This window comes from Pagrus pagrus, assembly GCF_965226575.1.
Source record: "Pagrus pagrus genome assembly, chromosome: 9".
Lineage (NCBI taxonomy): Eukaryota > Metazoa > Chordata > Actinopteri > Spariformes > Sparidae > Pagrus > Pagrus pagrus.
This window is the reverse complement of record NC_140193.1, coordinates 16,285,644-16,303,607: the sequence shown is the minus strand read 5'-3', so window position 1 is coordinate 16,303,607 and position 17,964 is coordinate 16,285,644. Positions and strand designations below refer to the sequence as shown.

Below are 17,964 nucleotides of genomic sequence, written 5' to 3'. Positions count from 1 at the left end.
ACCATTTGCTACACTTTTTGCTTCATCATAGATTTAGACAAAATCAAAACAGTTGAGGCAACATTCATCGATTTTTTTGGCCACTTGGGGGCAGTAAAAAACATGACACTGACATATTATCACCCTATATATGGCAAACTGATGCTATAGCAACATCTTTGCTCACATATTGAGGAGCCGCCATTGTTGTTTTCAAACGAACAACCCCTGGCTGTGAGCATTTCCTTGACATGACGCTGATTGGCACATAGCTTGAAGCCGAGTACGATGGATTCGTGTGATCATGTGATCTCGTGAATCCAGCTTCTTCGCAATGTAAGAAAAGATGCAAAACATTTTGCAGGGTGAAACTTGGCTGAACATTCGTCACTACAAGCATCCTCTTTCACATCACACTTCATCCTCTGATCAACTGTTTATATAAAAATATGGATTAGTGCAGCTTTAAAAGGAGAGTCCACCATTATTTCACAGCGCACGCTTGTGTTGCTTGTTTGGAGGACATTTACAGGCAAACTGCACATAATATAGTTACAACTGATTAAGCAAACAACTTGATGTTCCTACTAATGGTTGAGAGTGAGTCCCTCGATATACCTGTTTATTTATACTCTCCCATTAACGTGAAGTGGCCACAGCTGTGAGTGCAACTTCATACAGAGACAGAGAGGAGACTCTCTTATGTGAAGTGCGAGGGAGGATTGATCCGTTTGAAAAAATACATGGGAGGAAATCGTTCAGGTGGAAACGAGAATGTGTCTTTTCAGCTGACATGTTGCTCTGTGTTGCCTCTTAGCTGATTCCTTTAAGCTGACGACTGCGTATTGTTGCTTTTTTTGCTACCGATCTGCCACTAACATACCATTTGGAGCATATTCTGTGAGAGCCACAGGTGGATTTCTCTGACTTTGTCACAGTGTAGGACTGCATACTGTAACGTAGCATCGGGTCTGTCAAAGTCAACATACCTCACTTCTAATGGATGGTGTTGACGCTGCCTTAGCAACAAACCCACCAACAGTAGCCACTATAAATTTGTCACAATTGTCACTGCAGTGCATGGAGTCAGTTGTGGCTTACTCTATAAAGCTTTGGCTGCAGATGATAATTACTACTCATTCACACACACACACACAACCATAAATAAAACAACAACCTTACTTACATTTGCTCAAAGTGAAGTTCATAATCTTCCCTCTGAACCTGAAGTATCTTTAATCCAGATGTGTTTAAAGTTCCTCTTCCTCTTCAGATTAATTCATCTACGAGCAGACCAGCAGGGGACGGACGGCAGAGTGGTTGCAACTCGCTCCGGGTCCATCTCTTGATTGAATTTCCATTGTGTTGCAATTGTATCACCGGGTGCTCTGACTACAGGAGGGAGAGGACACAGGTCACCGCACTCCACAGGGTTCCACTTTCTTTGCCGCCTGAGGGGGCCTCTATCAGCGGCTCTACAAAGCCAGAGAATTGACAGGTTGTGCACAAAAGCTCTCTTGAGCTCCCTAAATAGAGACACACTTAGCGAGGCTGTTCACGCATGTAAACACCGCAACAAACACACACGTTTACACATCATAACATAGACAATTCATATGAGGATATACAAATAATCTCCCTGAAACTGACACACAGAAGCTTTTTCTTAAAATGCTTCTTGTGGCTGTCAAGGAGGGGGAAAAAAGGCAAAAATATTCATGCTAGATCTGTCCACTGTTGAATGGAGTGTTGAATGAAGGACACCGGATATCCACTGTTAACCTGAGAGGAATGCATAATTCAGAAAGGCCAGAAAGGAGTATCACGTACAGCCTGGTCCTTCATGCATTCACAGCCATCAGGTTACACTGATAGGAGACGACTGACAGCGGACCACTTTCCTTCACAGTAAACTTGACTTCTTAAACAACATAACAAACCAGTGATGAACGGTTTTGCTGAAATCAACCTCAGGTGAAATGTCAAAGCATGTTTTGTTAATATCAGTTATCATTTTTTTGTTTTTTTCAGGTGCTTTTCTAGGTGCTAATGAAACAGACTACATGGGGGCAGTAAATTCTCATTAGCACTAATGAGGAAACAGAGTCACACCAGGCATAATTATAAAATAACAGCAATTGGGGATATAAAACATAAAAATAACACATCTGGGTGTTGGAATGGAGGCACTTAATGTCACAACAATTGGTGCACTGTCAAATCTCACAATCCAATTTAATGACAGTGTTTATTTTTTGGTCACATAATAAAGGCGAATACTTCAGAGATAATTGTGCTGTTTCTGGTGTAGTTCTGTAATAGCTTTGTAAGTATGTGCTCCCTCTGAGCTCAGATAATCTTCTCTGTCTTTTTTTTATGATAGCTACAACAATCCTTTAATTTGAAAAGATAAGTTAGCACACAGCAGACAGCAGAGAGAGGATACAGAACATCACATGCACTGATTCAACATTCAGTTCCCAGTTCCCAAACAAATTAAAAAGTGCGTGTATGAACAAGACTTTTTGTGTAAATGTCCAATTTGATTACAATTTGAAGACAGTTGACTTGTAAGTCTCATTTCCGGCTCAAATACTGACGCCTTTGGTTGGTCAGTCGGGCGATCAGCTGGCCAATCCAAAGCTTCAGTATCTGACAAGTTGGGAGTTGAGACTCAACAATCGACTATCTTATAAATTGGATTTAATTCGTAACCCATTATTTAATCACACTAAAACCAGGATGTTAGTGGTGATGTGATATTTGTAAATACATCACTAATTTCTGTACTGTATTGGTTGAATTTTATTTAAATACTGCGAAGAAAAAGAAAAGTACATAAAATGTTTAACACCAGTGCTGCTTTGGGCTGCTATGTTGTTATCTGTTATGGCCTGAGGGTGCTCTTAGGTGCTCTGAGGTGTTCGACAAATATATTGAAGTTTTTTTTTACATTTTTTATAGTTAGTATTTTTCTTATTGTTTTTAATTTTTGTTTTCAATTCAGTTTAGTTTCAGTTAGGCTCCAGTGTGGGTTTGCTCGTTTCAGTTACGGTTTGTTTGTTTTAGTTTATTTCTATTACGGGGAATATAAGATTTAAGAAGTTCAGAATAAGGATTACAATACAAACACTTTGCGAAGGCAATTTACTCATGCAGACATCCCAGTCTACATATACACGTATGTATATAAGTACTGTTTCCCACTAATGCTGTTGTGTTTGTGTTGACATATTTGGCCAGACAAAGACTGAAAGTCGAGACATTTCCTCTATAATTTTATTTTATTTGAGTGTGTTTTGTAAGTATGCAAAACGTTTTCAGTTCTTTTGTGAGACTGTTTTTTCATGCCCCTTCTATTGTGGAGAAGTTGTGTTGAGCTTCACCTTGTTAAACACTTAATGCACTGCTTGAAATGAGTAATGTAAACAGCGTGCGTCTCTGTGTCAACATAATGTGATTACCCTGCTTCAGAGTACAGCAGCTGTATCTTTGCATAGCGGACACAGTACACCGTATCTGTTTACCTTGTCCTTGTGTATTACCACATGAAGGCCTGTGGTTGGACTGACATTGTTTGAGGTTTAACTACATGAATGTATTTCACCATTAGCTCTTTAGCAACATCTACTGCTCTCTGTGGGAAGCACAAGCTGCCTTCCTGATGCCTGTTCAACAACACCGGTGTCGGGTTATTCAGACAGTCATGGAAAGGTGATACCTAACTGGACGCCTGTTAAACTCAGACAATAGGCCTTTTTCACAGAGGATAATTTAAAATGTTACAGAATAAAGTAAAAAAAAAGCACAAATGGAAATAATAAAATTAATGATGGATCCATTTAGCTGCTTCTGTTTCAGCTTTAAAATGCAGCCTTCATGTCCAGCAATTACCAAGCACACTAAAATTAATCATACTGAATATAAAGGAAGAGCGTAAATCCCTCTCCTCTGAATCTCAGCAGACTCAGAACCAGCCATCCCCACCCACACGCCTGGCTCTGTTTGGAAATGAACCTTACAAGAGGTATTTGAGTTCGTCAGGGATTGTAGAACACCTGTAGTTTCACCTGATGGCCACAAGATGACGCCGTGCTTCACTGATTTGTTTTACCCGTGACCCCGAGAAGTCACATATTCAGGACCTAGTGTTGAGTTTTTTATTTGCACTAACATAAAAAACACCAAAGCTTTCCTGTTTCATTCAGCTCTAACCAAGCAGAGACTCTGTATATCTGGCTGAGCTGACATTTAACCCAGCAGGGACTAATTAAACCTGATGTAGCAGGGCTGTTTGCCAAGGCAGCTGTTTCTTTTTATAAGCCTCTCAACTTCATCACTTTCATTAGCATGTGTGGCTTGTTTGAAAACCATAACTATTAAAGCGACCACAGTAATACAATACATTAAAGAAGGATGTGATAAAATTGTAGCATAGGGAAGAGGATTAGGGCCACTAGGGGAAATATTAAATTTAACATTTCTGCATTAAAATGTCTAAAAACAATTAGAATTTTGTTGTGTGTTTTGTTGAGTTGATGCTTTTTTTCAGTGTTGTGTCAATGTCTGTACTGATATGTCTTTCTCTTTACAACCGGGACTTGAGGCGCTTCATAACCGGCATCCTTTCTACTAGATCAGTTAGTAACAGCACCTGTCTACTTCTTGATACAGCCGGGTGTTTTACTCTGAGATCTGGGTTTATAGGTCGGTTGTTTTTTGCTTTGGATAGTAACCAGGCTGTTAGCGGTAGCCATGATGCTAATGCTATTTTGGCTTTAAGCTTGTGTTAGCCACAGACCTAAAGTCAGGCATTTAACCCATTCAAACAATCCACTGACTTCGAGATGAGCTAACCAGAAGTGAATGCTTACTAGTTTCTGGGTTTTTAACTTCCGGGATAGAATCAGAGTAAGGAAGGAAGTCAGCAACATGACTAAACATAAAATGTATTTACATAAACTCATACAGGAACATTTATGCTTTGGACATAGATACATTTTTATCAGCAATGACAGTTGTTTAACAATAAAGACAATAGCTAACTACCTACTTAGGTTACTTACTACTTTTGTTTTGTTTTGACTGAGAGACCCCTAGTGGCAGAAATTGCATACTGCGCATTAAAAGTCATTATTCTGACTTTTTCTCTGAACTCTGATTTTGTATTTTTCTGAGAATAAAAGTAGAATTCCTGACTTTAAAGGTGTTCATCTGCACCCTTAAGTGGTTGCCATTTCGTTGCACTAGCTAACATTGCTAAAGCTACCTAGCAAAAAGTAAGTTCGCTAATGCTAGCTAACGTTAACACTGCTAACGTCTGGCTAAAGTTAATGCTGCTATCGCTAGTTAACGTCAACGTTGCAAACACTAGCTAATGTTAGGGCTGGGTGCAATCAAGACTCTTGGTCACTATGTGATACCAAGCCCCCAAGGAAGGGGCATCACAACCCCCGCAAAATGACTAGTTTCACTGTCATAACTGGAGCCATTTGGTCCAATAAAATTTTGAAAGTCTTGAAGAGCTGCGTGATATTTTATCCCTATTCTAGTTAGCCGGGCGCTAAACTGGATATAAGCCTCACAGCCAGGAAGATCTAGGTATTTAACCTGGAAGTACCTACAAGGCTGTGTCCAGATATAATCTAACTTCCTTGTGCGATACCAACACTGTTATATAATCATAATAACAATATTTTTTAAAGCTGCACTATGTAAGTTTGGAGAACAAATTTTAATCAGAAGAAAAAGATCTACACTGACTGATTTTGTTTATGCCTTAACAAACAAACAAACAAACAAACAAACAAACAAACAAACAAACTGACCTTTAAGGACAACACCATTTCACACTGTTTTACTTTGTTTATATGTGGCAGACCCTGCCACTTTTCTAGCTTCAAACAGTGTTCTGGGGACCTTATTTTCCTCTGAGAACAGCTTGTTTACTCAGTTATGGGAAAAATAAATATTTATGAGTGTGTGTTATTACCTCATTAATATTGCAAATATTAAAATTCTGAGTTTGAATTCCTTCTCCAAAACTACATGGTGCCCCTTTAAGGAAAATACATTTATTTAAATACAGCAGCTTTGTACAAGCTCTGTAGATGCATATATTAAAAAACAAAAAAGATTTGTCTGCATAAAAACTCAAATAGATTTTTCACATGTGGCCCTTATCCCCTTCCATAGGTTGCAGCAGTGGTATAAAGTTTTCTTAAATAACTTTAAACCCAGTGGAGACAGATAGCTATCACAATACAAAGCCCTATGTAAGAATTCAAAACCAACTTCTTCTGTTAAAATCTCGTTTTAGTCTTGAATGAAACACCACATCGAGTCTGTGACTCACTTTTCACCCGTGTGACCAAAAATCCCCATAAACAAAACATGCAATTAGATCACTTCAAACCCATTTCTGCACATAAATCCTCACAAATACGTTTAAAAGTCATAAGTGAGCCCACCTCGGTTGGCAGCAGTCATGATCACACGGTGTGTTGGAGGCCACAGCAGCAGCAGCAGCAGCAGCTCTGCGGCTCATTCCTGCTTCATAAAGCCACGATTGGACAGAGAGAGTCACGTTGTCCGTGGAGCTGTCAGTCTGATGCTGCACCATTGTTCCCTGAGCAGCCGGAAGGAGAGCCTGATAAAGCGCTCTCATATGCGACAAACAGTGCCGGTCGGTCCAACACTGCTCGGGGGAGCCGGTCCCGGTTTTTAATGATCGCGCAGCGGCGGTGGAGCAGGATTTCCGCAGTGGAAGACCGTGACATGGTTTAGGAGGACAAGAGAGAGAAGTCCATTGAAAGAGGGGCGTCATTGACTGGCTGCATGATAGTAACGAAATGAATGGTGAGTGGGACCAATCTTAATGTCATTATAGGCCTGATTTAAACACATGCACGTTCATTAAATATAAAAACACACGCCTGTTATATTTATTAATCATCTCTTTTCTCAAATGAATAAATTAACTGGGCATTTTATGTGTTTGCCTGCTTTTGTTACCTCAGTATGTTGGGACCCATCCCTGAATGGTCCATTTGTCAAACTCTTTCCAGGCATCACACCTCAGCAGTCACTCTGCTCAGGACATCTGCTGCAACTATACACGCTCATTCAAATTAGAGAGTCATACTCATAATTGTAGACCATGCTTTCTTTGTTCCTCCTATAGACCCAGGGCTGGGCTATATACTGTGTACCCAATGATATGTATCATTATCGTGATGTGAGACTATGTATATCATCTTAGATTTTGGCCATCGTTATATCATGATGAAGCATGTGTGTTGTCTTTTCCTGGTTTTAAAGGCTAAAAATGTTCCAGTTTTACAAACTTACCAGACTGTTGTAGTTGTTCTTGTACTTACATTTTCCCACCGAGTCATTATAAACACATTAGTGATGATTATTCATCAAAAAGCTCATTGTGTTGGCATTAAGTGAAAGGATCGATAGTCATCCCTACAATATTGTCGCAATATCATTATGGAGGTATTTGCCAGTGCTCTACACTCTGGGTGCTGTGGTGCACCTTGCTTTGTCATTTGATTTGATTAATGTCAATACTTGAAAACAGGAATCAGTTTGTTCAAAGGAGACTGTCTACACACCCTGTTGGAGTTTGTTTAAAAATATTACTTTTTTTTAAAGGTGCACGATGTAGTTTTTTGGATCTTCATCCCGACTTGTTTTATGTTAAACAAACTAAATAAACAAACTCTTTGTTTTCATGACTGAATAAACTAAATAAACAAACTGACCTTAAAGGACAGCACAGTTTCATACTGTTTCACTTTGTTTATATGTGGCGGACCCTGCCACCTTTCTATCTTCAAACAGTGTTCTGGGGACCTTATTGTCCTCTGAGAACAGCTTGTTTATTCAGTTACGGAAAAGAAAAAGTAACAACAGAAAAAAAGAGTTTGTATTATTACCTCATTAATATTGTAAATATTAAAATTCTTAGTTTGAATTTATTCTCCCAACTATATAGTGTCCCTTTAAAATAAAACATTGCAGATTTTTCAGTGGATGTGCAACAAAAATAGGCTCACCCTGGAGCCCTGTGTGGTCAGAAAGATTGTGGCATTATTTGATTTTGTCACCCAGTCCTAGCATTCATGATGTGCTTTTGAGGAGATTTCAAAATATCCAGATACATACTGTGTGAGAAAATAGCCTATAAATGACTACAAAACAGTATTATTTCCAGGCCGAATCACCCAGCCCTATCAGATTCAGACCATTTTATTGCTCAGCACAGCCCTATGAAAGACACAGAGCCTAAGAGATGCGGTCCACTTTGTGTGTTATATTTGAGGTCGCACATGTGTGTCATTCAGGGCTGCTCGACTAGGAGCCAGCTGACTGGTATATGGCCAACTGGCTGAGAGGCTCTCATGCGGACCGCAGGGACAGGAGAGAGTCTGGTTCCCTGCAGAGCCTCCTGCAGAACGGGCAGAGGAGGCAGAGAGTCTGTTCCCCTCCTGCCTCCCCGGGGATCCCCTCATACCTCCCCCCCACCCACCCACACACACACACACACACACACACACACACACACACACACACACGGCTATAAAAAGAAAGAGTGGCTCACAAAGACATTCACATTAAGCTCTTGTCAATCATCCATACATCAGTGCTGAAATGACAAATTTTGCCTGACAAAACCTGTGTTAAACGACACGTGCGTTACAAAATGAAAGCTTTGTTGTGGCACCTCGTGTTGGCTGGTACAACAAACTGCATAAAACATTATTTCAAGTCGCCTTTTGCATGATAAATCCAGAGTTACTATTGGTATTGGCTGCAGAGTGCAAATTATTGATATTGTTCCCGTCTTCTCTTCACAGAACAGAGGCGGGTCGCTCCAGTTTAATATATTTTGCTAAAGGTAAGACCACGTCTCCCTCTCGCCGTCTGAAATATCCAGTCTTCACCACACATTAACATATTGAATTCATGCCTGCGAGATGGATGGTTCAAAGCTCGCACAACTGTTGCTACGCTGCCACAAAAGACCCTCTGATAACAAGATATGATGTGATGTTGATGCAGACAGCAGTGTTTAGTCAATACAGACAGCTGCGCTATTCTCACTGGATTACACCCGAGAGATGCCTCTGATATCAAAATGATGAAAAGGGGACATATTCTTTCTAGAGTGTGTTCTCTTATGAGCTTGATATTATTATTTTTTTTCTGCAAATCAACTGACGGTGCTGGAAATAAGGGGGAAATCACAGGCTTTGACATATTTACAAGATGTTTAGTTACATTATTGTAATCAAATGATGCAGAAATATCTTTTTTTTTTTATTAGGCTCGAACATGGCAGCATCGTTATGCTTCCCTGCCTTCTTTACTGTACCTCTGCCAGCCTCTTTTGTCAGAACGAAAAGGCAACAGTCCATCGTTATGTGCGAAAGCATGCACTCAAACATGCGACCATGCGCGCACAACCACACAACCATTTCCATCTTTGTGATTGAGATCTGAAAGGTGAGGACTCTGGGGGAGGTGGGGTGGGCGATGTGTGTGTCTGCGGGGAGTGGGGGGCCCCTCTTCTTGTGACTGTGTATTTTTTCCCTCCTCAATCCATCTGTCTCCTCCGTCTATCAACACCCAGTCCTCAGAGGGAGCAGAATTTAATTAGTACACGTGGCACTGAGTTAAAGGACACTGAAACATTAAGGAGATGTATTTACTTGTGCAAAGCAGTATCATTAAGCTGGCTTATTTGAATAAGTAATTTCAGCCCATGCTGCTATTACATACTGTAGCACAGATGGCTAAAGCTTGATAACAGTGAATGTGGTCTATTAAAGATTCACAGGGAAGGTGTTGTGGCTTAACAGCGCTAAGGAGAGTCTCTCTGCAGGAGGCTGCTGTCTGCGCACACACACATACGGGTAGCACAGCTAAATCAATTTAGTTTCCTTTTTATGTGGGAGCAACAAGAATTCACGGCTTTAAGCTCGACCAGGAGTCAGGTTACGGGTCAGGTTGTCAACTGATGTAGGGGAGACGAGCTGGATTGTGAATCGGATTAAAGGTGCAATATGTAAGAAATTTAGTTTAAAACATTCACAAATTAACGGACATTTTGAAGAGAATGTGAAGAAATAACCATTTTGATGTAATGTCGGGGACGTCTATGCATCGTGTTGCAGAGATATCTATTGAAGTTAGCATGCTTACCAGCTAGTCCCTAGCCGCTTTGCACCTCAAGAGTTGATAGTCCCATAGTAAACAACACCAGTCCGCTAAAACGACCGCTAACTGCATGCTCAACTGAGCTAACTAGTTAACGCCAGCGAGAATACTCTCATAATATGCTGCCCCCTGTTTGTTTGGCCAGTTCTTACATATTGCACCTTAAAGCAAGAAATAAAAAAATCTGCTGGAGTTGTAATTGTTATTGTTCTATAACAGATCCAAGGTTGCTTTACACCTTGCTTGACATGGATAAGATGAGTAAAGTTATACACTAAAAAGCTTCCAAACATACATAGAATATAGCTCCACATAGTGCACAGAATTTCCCTCCACAGCAGGCTACAATAATACACTTCAGAACAAACTCCGAATTTTAATATTTACAATATCAACGAGGTAATAATAAAAACTCATAATACACACTCGGAAATTATATTTTCTTTTCCATAACTGAATAAACAAGCTGTTCTCAGAGGAAAATAATTTCCCCAGAACACGTTTGAAGCTAGAAAGGTGGCAGGGTCCACCAAATATAAAAAAAATGAAATTGTGTTGTCCTTTAAGGTCAGTATGTTTATGCAGTTTCCTCAGCAATAAGTTTGTTTATTTAGTACTTTCCCTTCCGATTGAAAATTCTTCCCCAAAACTACAAAGTGCACCTTCAAAATGTAAAAAAACCCCAACTTAATATAAAAAGAAGAGAAGGACTCATACTGTACATATATATGTTGACACAGCTCATTCATAATTTTATATACCTGCATACAAAGCAGTCAATCCTATTTTTACCCCAGTTACCATGAATAAATAGTGTATAACCACTCCATGTTTTCCAGAAATGAGCAGATTCTTTGACATTCCTCTAGGTTTTTGGATTTTACCAATTAATTAGGACAAGACAAGGGCTTCAGCTAATGATTATTTTACAGTCACTTTATAGTTGTCATCCACAACCCAAATATATTCAGTTTACTGACACAGAGGAGGAGAGAAACCAGAACATTTTACAGATATTCATTTAAGAAGCAGGAATCGGTGACTTTTGACTTTTTTTCTTTAAAAAATTACTGAAATCCTTTAATTGGTGATCAAAATAGCTGTTGATAAATGTAATAGTTGACAACTAATCAATTAATTGATTCATCTTCTTAATTCAAGAAACCCAAGCAAGTCCAGTTACCTTCGTATAGCACTTAGATTTACCATGAACCATGAACACAAACTGCATTTTGTTGTCTTAATACTTGTGTGCAATGACGATATATTTTAATCTAATCTTATCTTTCTAATATAATATTTGTTGGCCAGGCAGCATTCTGTGATTCTGTACGGATCGTAGTCCTGATCTGTCAAAATGTTCTGCGTCATAAACACAATTTATCTCCTTACCAAACACCCACTGGCTCTCCCAGCGCTTATGTTTCCCATTAATTGTCAACTGTGCATGTTTGTATTTGTCGTTTCTCTTTCCCAGACACAGAATTAAAATCTCCAGCATCAATGAAGTATACAGTAGGATTGTAGTGTGAGCTAATATCAACCTTTTAGATTACAGAGCAGCTTTGTGAGTCTCAGCAGGGTTCATGGTTCCAATTTAGAGGCTTTTGATGTGACTCTTTTTGTGTGTTTGGCTCCTTCCTGGCTGAGCTCTGGGCTTTCACGGTTCAGGATTGTGCTCTCTTGAGATGTTGCCATGACACCTATTTGAAATCTTTTGTCTGCTGCCAGCTAATTAAGTGTTAAGAAAAAAAGACGAGTTTTATCTGTCAGTGCATGTTATGCTAGTACATGAACGCTTTAAACAGCCAGTGTGAGCTCAGACATCAACATATGAAGTGATTCTGTCGTTATTTGTTTTTTGCATACATTCTGTAATCAGTGCAGATTAAACATTCACTTTGATAAACAAGTGCTGATTCATTAAGATCAAACCATTTTAGATAAGCTCGGGAATGCCCATTTACTTCCATTGCACAGCACATTAGGGCTGCAAGTAATGATTATTTTCCGAGTCGATTAATATGTCGACTACTTTCTCGTTCACTTGATTCGTTGTTTGGTCTGTAAAATGTCAGAAAATGGTGAAAAATGTGCACAGTGTTTCCAGAAACCCAAGCTGAAACCCTGAAATGTCTCATGTTGTCCACAAACCAAAGATATTCAGTGTATTGTCACAGAGGAGGAAAGAAACCAACAAATATTCACATGTAAGAAGCTGGAATCAGAGAATTTAGACTTTTTCCTTTGGAAATTATTCAAACCAGTTAATTGATCATCAAAATAATAGCTTGGGATTCATGTTATAGTTGGCAACTGATTGATTAATGGAAGCAGCTTTACAACAAATCAGAGTTATGCAGCCTGAGCTTGTAATAATTTACAACATAAACTTTATTTGGAAATGCTGCTTTCAAACACCACGATCATAAAATGTTGGATGAGAGATGTAATTCTTTAGATAGTTAAACAAGTGTCTCATGCCCTGTTTTGTTGTGCTGTATGTAAATTTAAAATAGATTTAAGGTGATCTTATGTGACTGTGAATTGACTTCTCCATGCTGCCATTTTGACCAGGTTTATGTTGTAAAAGAGGTAACATATACTAATAAACAAGGAACAGTTTATATAATGTCTGATTTTAGCTTTTAAAAATCTGGATTAGAGGCTTTTTAAAAGGTTTTTCTCAATTAGCTTCTCCCTATGAGTAATGGGGTCCTACATGAACATTTTCAGTCATAGTTAAAATGATTTTTTTTATATTAAGTGATGCAGAACATAATAAAAGGCAGACATGACAGGAACAACACTCTGTGGGAAAACAGACATTAAGTGCAAACAATGGCAACAGCAAAATGAAATACAAGCAAACAAAAACAACACAAGTGGCATAGTGTTTTTTTTTTTTTTTTACAGTTTTGGTTTGCATTTGAGTGATTTATGTATTTCTAGCTTTCTCCCTGGTTTGAAGCAGGCTGGGCTCAGTTGGAAAAACATGGTGCCACATACTTTTGTGCACAAATCAGCATTTAGCACCGAACATTTAAAACAGAATCTGGTGACAGTTGTTTTTGTTTTTGACTGTCAATTTCTTAATAAGTTATATCTAAGGATGATTTGTCTAACTCTAAATTTATTTGTTGCTCATTTAGTCACGAGTATTATAATTTTGTGGGGGATTTGACACCAAATCTTCACTGGCTTTAAATGATCCTTTCATACATAAATAATTCAATCACAGAGTCGTAGTTTTAGGTCTTTTTTACTCTTAAACAAATGAAAAATCATCAATCAAGTTTTTTTTATAATCTATGTTATTTTAAGGACTTTTAAAAGAGGAAAATGTCCTCATATCATAATTTTAATGAAACAAACTAAATAGGCAGAATAAAGTCTCTGGTGCATAGCGTCCACTGGAGTGGACAGATGTATGACCAGTCACAGATGAAAATGAAAGAGAAAAAATGTATTTAAATCTGGATTAAAGCATTTCAAACACCTTATTAAACAGCTGATCCAAATGTGTTACTTGGTGCATCTCCTCTTCCCTCCACCGTTTTGAATGCATGATGCCATATCTCAAAACGATAAAGAGCAACAAGGATAATAGTCAACTTGCATTGTGGACGTGATGTTGGGGTCCGCCACATGGTGGTCGGGACCTGATGCTCCAGTTTAAATGGTTAAGAATAGTCTGCTGCCGTGCATGGAATAGCAAATGCAATAGCCACAAATAACAGTTCAGCCACCTTTTTTTTTGCGTGTATTTGGACAATTTGGTTTGTCTCATGCTCTGACAAAGATCTTCGTGACCAAAAGATTAGATAATGCAATTTGTGCAATGGAGATAAGTGAGCAAATGTTTTGATCTTCAGTCACCGCAGCACAGTTTATCCAAATGTTTGATTATTTAATCTCTCATGTAATCAACAAAAAGGCATGTGTTTGAGATTGAGCGATTAAAACCAACTGATCTTTTTAAAATTTAACACTACTGCTGCCATCAAAGGATCCCAACGTTATCATCCTGACAACATCATCACAGAATTATAATTTAGAAGGGAAATAAATACAAGGTGTTTTTTATTTTTTTATTTTAAAGCTGCACTATGTAGTTTTGGGGAAAGATCTTCATTGACTGATTTTTTTTTATGTCTAAACAAACTAAATGAACAAACTCTCTGACTGAATAAACTGAATAAACACACTGACCTTAAAGAACAACACAGTTTCATACTGTTTTACTTTGTTTATAAGTGGCGGACCCTGCCACCTTTCAAACAGTGTTCTGGGACCTTATTTCCCTCTGAGAACAGCTTGTTTATTCAGTTATGGAAAAAATAAATATGTATGAGTTTGTGTTATTACCTCATTAATATTGTAAACATTAAAATTCTGGGTTTAAATTTCATCTCCAAGACTACGTAGTGCCCCTTTAAGTAATGTTTATGGTGCACTTGTGAATTCTTGTTACAAGAAGTATAAAAATGAGCACGGTACCAAGTAAGTATGTATCCATGATCAGACTTTAACAAGACTTTGGGCAAAATTAAACAAACAATAACAATAACACCCGTGAAATGAGGTGTGTATCCTCGATAACGACTCACATGGTTTCTTCTCAGGAAGTATTTTGTGTCACTTTGCTCCTCATATCACTCTAATTCACCATATACTTTAATCACATGCAGAGCTGGCCTACTTCCCGCACGTTCTCAGATAACAGCGCGAATGTTTTGCATATAAAAAAATGATTCAAGATCTCAACATGATACTGGCTATATATAAATGATAAGGCTTGTCTGCAGAATATGAACCCCACATCCCACAGCTTTCCCAGCCTGTGCGAGAGATGAAAGCGGGCCCTGTCTCTATGAAATGCTTTGGCAGCTCTGTTTCTGCCAGCAAAACCGGCTTTTGCGAACTTTCAGGTGGCATGGGAAAATATAGTCATAAATAAAATATAGAGCCCTGAATAATTTAGGGGAGCATTGTGATTGACACGAGGGTGAGAGCACCTGATTATGCCTCCGCGCTGTGTGACTTGAATTACAGCAAATCAAAACATTAGTCTGAACGTGGAGCTCGCCCGTTCACACTCGTCTGATACGACATATTTTGATCGCTGCCTGTAACAACAAAGGCGAGCGAGATGCCGGATGAAATGTTTCCTCAAAGATTACACTTTAATTTCATCGCGTAGCTCTGTTTAATTAAAACACTGCTGAAGCTGTGTGGGGTGAAAGAATAGAAACACACATCATGTCAGGAGTCAAATGGGTTCATCGAGAGTATTCTCACACGCAAATACAGAGAGTTGTTTATGCTTTAATATGATCAAATCAAACATGTGCGGCTAGTTGTGCAGTATTAGAGTAGCTGCCACCCTTTGCTCCAGACCCATGTGGTTAATAAGGAGCCATGCTTCCTCTATTGTTCTACGAGGAGGAAGAACAGATCAATGATTCCCAGCACTCGTCTGTACTGTAGCTGCGGGAGGGAGGCTGCAGCAGGCATCACCAGGCTGCAGCTCCTCCGTGTGCTGAGTGCTGAGCAGCGGGCTGTGCTCTCTCTCCTCCCGCCCTCCCTCCCTCCCCCTCCTCTCTCTCTCTCTCTGGCTCTCCCTCCCTCCCTCCCTCCCTCCCCCTACCCGCCCCCTTCTTTCATGTGTGTGGAGCAGATCTGTCTGCAGCCTGAGGCAAGTGCAAGTTAACAAATGTACAGAGCGCATGTGAAGGCTCATTTGCATAAATCTGTAGATGTCGCCACATTTCCTTAAATGGATTCCTTTGTGTTTTTAATTGTTCAGTGTTTACGTCCCTCGTGCATGTGGAATTCTTTCAAAGCTGACTAATGATGAAGACGGCTATATTTGACAATTAATGTTATTTGTTTGCATAAATTACCCATCTGAACTTAACCGCAGAGAAGTGTGTTTTTCAGGCGGTTTTGTCTTCGCTCTGCAGCCAGCGTGCAGCAATTGTAGGCAGGTTGCAAATTGGGCATACATAAAAGACTATTCTAGCATAAAGGTGCACTATGTAGTTTTGGAGAAGAAATTCAAAATCACAATTTAAATAATTACATTAAAAGTGCAATATCTAAGAATTGGTTGCCTGTCGAATTCATACTCAAAACAAATAGGGGGCAGCATATCACCAGAGTAACTGCTAACTGCTGCTAACTGTAGCTGTCATTAGCTAGTTAGCTCATTTAGTCGTGCAGCTAGCGGTCCAGACTGAGAGTTAGCGCACCAGGAGACTGTTATTGTTTACACTGCTATCGCAGGAGCTTTGGGCCAGCAGGGGCCGCAGCTAGCTGGTCAGCATGCTAACTTCTGCCACACAAAACAAAGACATCATAACGTCAAAACAGTTATTTAATCACATTCTGCTGGTAATTTTAGTGAATTTTTCAACATTTTCAACTAGAATCCATTCATATTGCCTCTTTAATGAGGTAATAATGCAAACTCAGAAATATTTATATTTTATAACTGAATAAACAAGCTGTTCTCAGAGGGAAATAAGGTCCCAGAACACTGTTTGAAAGGTGGCAGGGTCCGCCACATGTAAACAAAGTCAAACAGTATGAAACTGTGTTGTCCTTTAAGGTCAGTTTGTTTATTCAGTTTATTCGGTCATGAGAACAAAGAGAGTTTGTTTATTTAGTTTGTTTAGACATTAAATATCAGTTAATGAAGATTTTTCTCTTCCTGTTAAAATGTATTCTCCAAAACTACATAGTGCACCTTTAATTGCATTTGGATTTTGGTCTGTTTATCCAATGCGTTGATTTAAATCTAGTGTGTGGTCAGCAACGTGCCAGTTCATTGTGTTATTCCTAAACACGATTACAGATACATCCGCATACAGATTAAGGCGCCCGCTGCAAACACGTTCGACTGTGGCCTTGTGTGTGTTTGTGTTCTCTCGGTGGCAGGGATCCTCCGCTGACATCATCTGTAGCTGTATAATCATCCAGGCCACAGCCTCTCCTCAGGGGAGTCCAGCTGAGACCAAGCCTCTTCCTCCATATCTATCTATTTATCTCCCCTCTCTCTGCTGAGCTTTCTCCCACTCTCGTTCAAGGTTGCCGTGTATGGCAGCGTGCGACATCAGTGATGGATGAGTTTGAGCTCAGACTGGCTGCAATGCACGGCCCAGGATCTTTTGTGGTTTCAGGGTTTGTCTTTGGTTCCGCTGGAATGCACCCTCAGTCGCTCAGACGGGGTCTGCCGCAATGGAAAAAAAATAAATGTTTCTCACATTTAAAAAAAGAAAAAAGAAAGAATTAATAAAAAGATCTGCCAAGCCATCTGCGCTGGATAAATGTGTGCTTCATCACTGTGGAAACACTAGTAGTCTGTGAGGCGACCGGCCATATTGAATGGCATAGGCATTTGGCAGACACAGAACAAGGAAGCAAATCCGCAATCTATATCAATCTGTACCCACCCAACCCCACCCCTGCTCCATCAAACATACACATTTGGCTGTCACTCAGAGTCCGATGATCCTCCTGGAGGAACTGCGTCGTCTAAAAATTATATTTATATGCAAATAATTAGTTAATACATATGTGAGAAGCTTATTAGTGATTTATGTATATTTACCTTCTATATTTTACCTTCTGTGACACAGACTTACTGGATGTCAGTGTTGCTGTTAGAAACATTTAAATATATACACACATAAACATTTAAAACACTGACAGGTGAAGTAGATGACATCGATCATCTCCTTACAATGCAAT

General features: G+C 39.3%; 1 protein-coding gene across 1 annotated transcript in view; it reads left to right on the top strand.

Annotated features, from left to right (window-relative positions):
• Positions 1-6,461: 6,461 nt before the first annotated feature.
• Positions 6,462-17,964, top strand: part of csrnp3 (cysteine-serine-rich nuclear protein 3) — a 30,954-nt gene continuing 19,451 nt past the window's right edge. The window contains exons 1-2 of the mRNA XM_084363088.1: positions 6,462-6,837; positions 8,847-8,887. The gene's annotated coding sequence lies outside the window, so the exon portion shown is untranslated. The remainder of the gene's footprint in view (positions 6,838-8,846; positions 8,888-17,964) is intronic.